A 6,000-nucleotide genomic window follows, 5' to 3' on the forward strand; every position below is an offset into this window, starting at 1 on the left:
GGGCCCTATATGGGCCCTCTTTTCTTCCATCCGAAATAGTCAGCAGCTACTGCTGACTAAAATCTGTGGAGCTATGCATGGATGTCTGACCTCCTTCGCACAAAGCTTGAAAACTGGAGAACCCGTGATACCACGGGGGGGTATAGCCAGAAGGGGAGGGGCCTTGCACTTTTTAGTGTAGTGCTTTGTGTGGCCTCCGGAGGCAGTAGCTATACCCCAATCGTCTGGGTCTCCCAATAGAACGCTGAAGAAACTATTTGCTCTCCTATAATCTGATGTGTGCTGTGACTACGGCTGGGGCACGGGGACCAAAGGGCGCTCACATCCCTGCACACCGCAAATATCTCCCAACTACAGCAGCCAAAGCTTTACAATGTCCGGCCCCCCATACAGGACAGGAGTCAGATGGCATCAGATTTCCATGCGATCGGCCGCTGCCAAGACCCCGGGTGTGGGGGTCGAAAACTGTCGACCAAAAGGGGGTGTGGGGGGGGGGGGGGCACGGATGTTGCGAATCGAAAGGTTGTGGGGGGAGCCGGATCCTGTGAATCGAGAGGGGAGGGTGGGAGCCGGATCCTGTGATTCGAAAGGGGTGTGTGGGGGGGGCGGATGCTGTGAATCGAAAGGGGTGTGTGTGGGGGGGCGGATGCTGTGAATCGAAAGGGGGGGGGGGGGGAGCCGGATGCTGTGAATCGAAAGGGGGGGGGGGGGGGGAGGGGGGAGCCGGATGCTGTGAATCGAAAGGGGGACGTAATAGACCACTGCTCCAAACAAGAGACCCTCAGGACCCCCCACCACCACCCATCGAAAAATGTCCAAACCGGAGAATAACCCTTTAAACGCCTCCGTCAATCTCTGTCAGAGGCATTTAAAGGGATCAAGTTGAGCCAGAAGACCATCCTGACACCCCACCAATGCATGGGTTGCCATGGTAACCAAGGGGGTCCCATCACCGACACGAAGCCCAGGAATATATATGGTCGTCATTTCCATTTCTCTATTCTGCAGTAGTGACTATAAAACAAAAACGCGTAGACGGATCTGTCAAAATCGCAAATGGAGTTTTTATTTGAAGCGCGGTGAAGAGAAGTTTTAATGAAAATTTGACAAAATTAATATTTTTTTTATTGGTCGCCGCATGTAACCCTCAAAAAACGGCGATACAAATGTCGTGCGGCGACAAAGACAATATAGATAGAAAGCGTCATCTCGAGGCGCAAAAAAACAAGTCGCCGTCCGGCCCCGAAGACGGAGAAATACGGACGTTACAGCGCGAGGAAATAAAAGGGGGCGCAGACAGGAAGGGGTTAATGTAACGTACAGCGGCAGCCGGCACACAGCGCACAGTGTATACCGCCCCCTACAGCCGCCATGCGGCAGCGTCACCCGCCCGCACCGCCACATTTACCTCCGCAGCCTCCCCCTCCGCACACACGACCTCCGCCCGTCCGCGCCGGCTCTGACTCTCCGCCCGGCGACACGAAGAAGGCGGGAAACGTCTTCAAGCCGCCATTTTGTAAGAGCGCCGACAGGTCCTGCGGCCACTGCGCAGACTCCAACGCCAACGGCCGGAAGAAGGAGGAGCAAAGCAAGAGGAAGAAGGCGGGGCTGCGGCGGGATCATTCATGAAAACGATAAGTCCGACTGCGCATGCGTTGGCAGAGTGCGTGACGTCATTTCTCATTAAACAGGAAAAAGAAAATGGGTGAGGCGCATGCGCAACTTATTCTTCCAAAACAGTGAAGAGCAGAAGTTATTCTGCTGCTGTTGAACTACAAGTCCCAGCTGTGAGGTTCCTGAAGGAATTTTCAAATATATGTGTGCTGCTTATTTGTATGGTAGGAGGAAATTACTTATAGCCTCCACTAGGGGGAGCTCACTTACATATAGCTTTATCCACATGTAGCAAGCTCCCCCTAGTGGTGACTGCAGGAAACTAGAATATTATTATTACACTTACATATAGTGAGCTCCCCCTAGTGGTCACTGCAGGAAACTAGAATATCATTATTACACTTACATATAGTGAGCTCCCCCTAGTGGTGACTGCAGGAAATTAGAATATATATATATATTGTGAGCTCCCCCTGGAGGTGACTGTATGAAGCTAGAATATTATTATTACACTTACATATAGTGAGCTCCCCCTAGTGGTGACTGCAGAAAACTAGAATATATATATATTGTGAGCTACCCCTAGTGGTGAATGCAGAAACTAGAATTATATATTGTGAGCTCCTCCTAGTGGTGACTGCAGGAAACTAGAATATATATACTGTATATATATATATATATATATATATATATATATATATATATATATATATATGTATATATATATATATATATAAATAAAAATATATATATTATATATATATATATATATAGTGAGCTCCCCATGGAGGTGACTGTATGAAGCTAGAATATCATTATTACACTTACATATAGTGAGCTCCCCCTAGTGGTGACTGCAGGAAACTAGAATATTATTATTACACTTACATATAGTGAGCTCCCCCTAGTGGTGACTGCAGAAAACTATAATATATATATTGTGAGCTACCCCTAGTGGTAACTGCAGGAAATTAGAATATCATTAGTACATTTACATATAGTGAGCTCCCCCTAGTGGTGACTGCAGGAAGCTAGAATGATATCATTATTACACTTACATATAGTGAGCACCCCCTAGTGGTGACTGAAAGAAACTAGAATGATATTATTATTACACTTACATATTGTGAGCTCCCCCTAGTGGTGACTGCAGGAAACTAGAATGATATCGTTATTACACTTACATATTGTGAGCTCCCCCTAGTGGTGACTGCAGGAAACTAGAATGATATTATTATTACACTTACATATAGTGAGCTCCCCCTAGTGGTGACTGCAGGAAGTTAGAATGATATCGTTATTACACTTACATATTGTGAGCTCCCCCTAGTGGTGACTGCAGGAAACGAGAATGATATCGTTATTACACTTACATATTGTGAGCTCCCCCTAGTGGTGACTGCAGGAAACTAGAATAATATTATTATTACACTTACACATAGTGAGCTCCCCCTAGTGGTGACTGCAGGAAACTAGAATGATATTATTATTACACTTACACATAGTGAGCTCCCCCTAGTGGTGACTGCAGGAAGCTAGAATGATATCATTATTACACTTACATATTGTGAGCTCCCCCTAGTGGTGACTGCAGGAAACTAGAATGATATCATTATTACACTTACATATAGTGAGCTCCCCCTAGTGGTGACTGCAGAAAACTAGAATATATATATTGTGAGCTCCCCATAGTGGTAACTGAAGGAAACTAGAATGATATTATTATTACACTTACATATAGTGAGCTCCTCCTAGTGGTGACTGCAGGAAAGTATTATTACACTTACATAGTGTAGTGATAATCTCCTGCTGATAAAACACTGATTTTATTGAAACAGCAACACACAGCCTAGTAAGTGACACATCTCTGGAATCAGGGTCTCTGCACCTAGATTGTGCTGCTCTCAGGATAGATTCTCTTACATAATGAAAGCAAAGCTCTGGAATGTCTTTGCCTTTTTTTTAAGACACATACTGTTCACTTTAGTGGTACTAAGCTGCAATACCAGTCACAGCCTAAGATCAGAGGGGGCGCTGTTTAAGCTAAAGTAATCATGAGTAACTAGACATCACACATCCTAGCGAAGTATACCTTCCGTAGTTTATCTCCATTAACCCAATGCTGCCATTGCAATTATCCCACATCCCTAACTATGGATAAGTGCTGCCCCAGGCAAGTGAAGACTGCCGGCAATCATTATATAAAGGGGTTGTACATGATTATTAAAACTAGATTGCTTTCTTAAAAGAAAAAAAAAAACAGTGCCACACCTATGCGCAGGTTGTTAGTGGTATTGCATATCGGCCCTGTTCACTTCAATAGAGCTGCAGTACCAGACACAGCCAGCAGACAGATGTGGCGCTGTTTCTGGAAAAAAGATGTGCTGTTTTTTTTCTAAACTTGGAAGAAGATATACTCTACTGACACTGACAACACCTCCTGATGTACGCGTTCTTCTCGGGACTTTATATCTGGTCCCATGGAGGCTCGCATCATTATAACTGGTCTGTAATAGCACTGAGGACATTATCTCGGCCCTCTATTCTCAGGAGGCGGTAGATATAAGTGGCAGCATTAGCGCGGAGCCGCGAGCAGACGCCGAGCTGTCCGTCATCACATGTTCGGACTGTTAAACCCGTAATGAATGATCGACACTGATATCCCAGGCAAATCTATAATGGGATCTGCTGTAATAGAGGCAGAGACATCGGGAAATATCCAGGAACGGCCCATGAATGAGAATGAAGGTCTCGGGTATTCACACAGGACGTTCCTCCAATACGTGAAGAACTTCAGACATTCATGATTAAACTGTGGCTTAAAGGGGTTGTCCTATTCTTAGGACAGGTGATCAATACCCAGACATCTAATGAAGGTGCCACAAGGGTCCACCTCTGTACATGGTGTAGGTGCCGAGAATGGATATAGAGGACCACATGGACCATTCCCTTTAAATATGATGGAGAGAAAAGCTGTGAGGCCACAGTGTCCGGGGGTCAACAAGGAGGAGGAGAGGTAACTAGACAGTAATTGGATTTAGATATGGATTTTGGTGCCTGAGAGAGCTCCAATACATAGCTTTGGGTTGGTGGAGACCCTGAGACAGCCCAGGAGAAGACGGGACAGAAGCAATGTGTAGGATGACTTATGCCGGCGTCACACGGGACGATCTATCGTGCGATCGCACCCCCCCCCCCCGTCGTTTGTGCGTCACGGGCAATTTGTGCCCGTGGAGCACAAAGTCGTTAACCCCCCCCCCGTCACACGTACTTACCTCCCGGGCGACGTCGCTGTGGGCGGCGAACATCCACTTCCTGAAGGGGGAGGGACGTTCAGCGTCACAGCGATGTTACACAGCGGCCGTCCAATCGAAGCGGAGATGAGCAGGACGTAACATCCCACCCACCTCCTTCCTTCCGCCTTTCCGGCGGGACGCAGGTAAGCTGTGTTCGTCGCTCCCGGGGTGTCACACGGAGCAATGTGTGCTGCCACGGGAGCGACGAACAACCGAAGGAGGAACGAGATTATGAATATGAAGAACGTGTCAACGAGCAACGATAAGGTGAGTATTTTTGCTCGTTCACAGTCGTTCGGAGGTGTCACACGGTACGACATCTCTAACGATGCCGGATGGGCGTCACGGAATCCGTGACCCCGACGACATATCGCCCGATATATTGTACCGTGTGACGCCGGCATTAGACCTGCGGGGAAGTCGGACTAGCCAGGGGTCAAGAGCCAGGAGATAACGTCAGTATCAGAGGGCGAGAGAGAAGCCGAAGTCAGTGTGCGAGCCGAGCGTCTGTAAACCAGGAAGTCACGTAACGTACCAGGAGCTGGGATCAGAGTACAAGCCAAGGTCGGTAGATACCCTAGTGGAGGAGATCTGCAGGGAAATCGGACTAGCCAGGGGTCAAGAGCCAGAAGATAGCATCAGTATCAGAGGGCGAGAGAGAAGCCGAAATCAGTGTGCGAGCCGAGGGTCTGTAACCAGGAAGTCACGTAAAGTACCAAGAAGAGAGCGGAGACGGGATCAGAGTACAAGCCGAGGTTGGTAGATACCCTAGTGGAGGAGATCTGCGGGGAAGTCGGACTAGCCAGGGGTCAAGAGCCAGAAGATAACATCAGTATCAGAGGGCGAGAGAGAAGCCGAAATCAGTGTGCGAGCCGAGGGTCTGTAAACCAGGAAGTCACGTAAAGTACCAAAAAGAGAGCGGAGTCGGGATCAGAGTACAAGCCGAGGTCGGTAGATACCCTAGTGGAGGAGATCTGCGGGGAAGTCGGACTAGCCAGGGGGTCAAGAGCCAGGAGATAACATCAGTATCAGAGGGCGAGAGAGAAGCTGAAATCAGTGTGCGAGCCGAGGGTCTGTAAACCAGGATGTC

General features: G+C 47.9%; 1 protein-coding gene across 1 annotated transcript in view; it reads right to left on the reverse strand.

Annotated features, from left to right (window-relative positions):
- NUP50 (nucleoporin 50) overlaps positions 1-1,568 on the reverse strand; it is a 38,364-nt gene extending 36,796 nt beyond the window's left edge. Inside the window, exon 1 of the mRNA XM_075344208.1 lies at positions 1,409-1,568. The gene's annotated coding sequence lies outside the window, so the exon portion shown is untranslated. The remainder of the gene's footprint in view (positions 1-1,408) is intronic.
- Positions 1,569-6,000: the final 4,432 nt, after the last annotated feature.

Source organism: Anomaloglossus baeobatrachus, chromosome 4 (assembly GCF_048569485.1).
Source record: "Anomaloglossus baeobatrachus isolate aAnoBae1 chromosome 4, aAnoBae1.hap1, whole genome shotgun sequence".
Lineage (NCBI taxonomy): Eukaryota > Metazoa > Chordata > Amphibia > Anura > Aromobatidae > Anomaloglossus > Anomaloglossus baeobatrachus.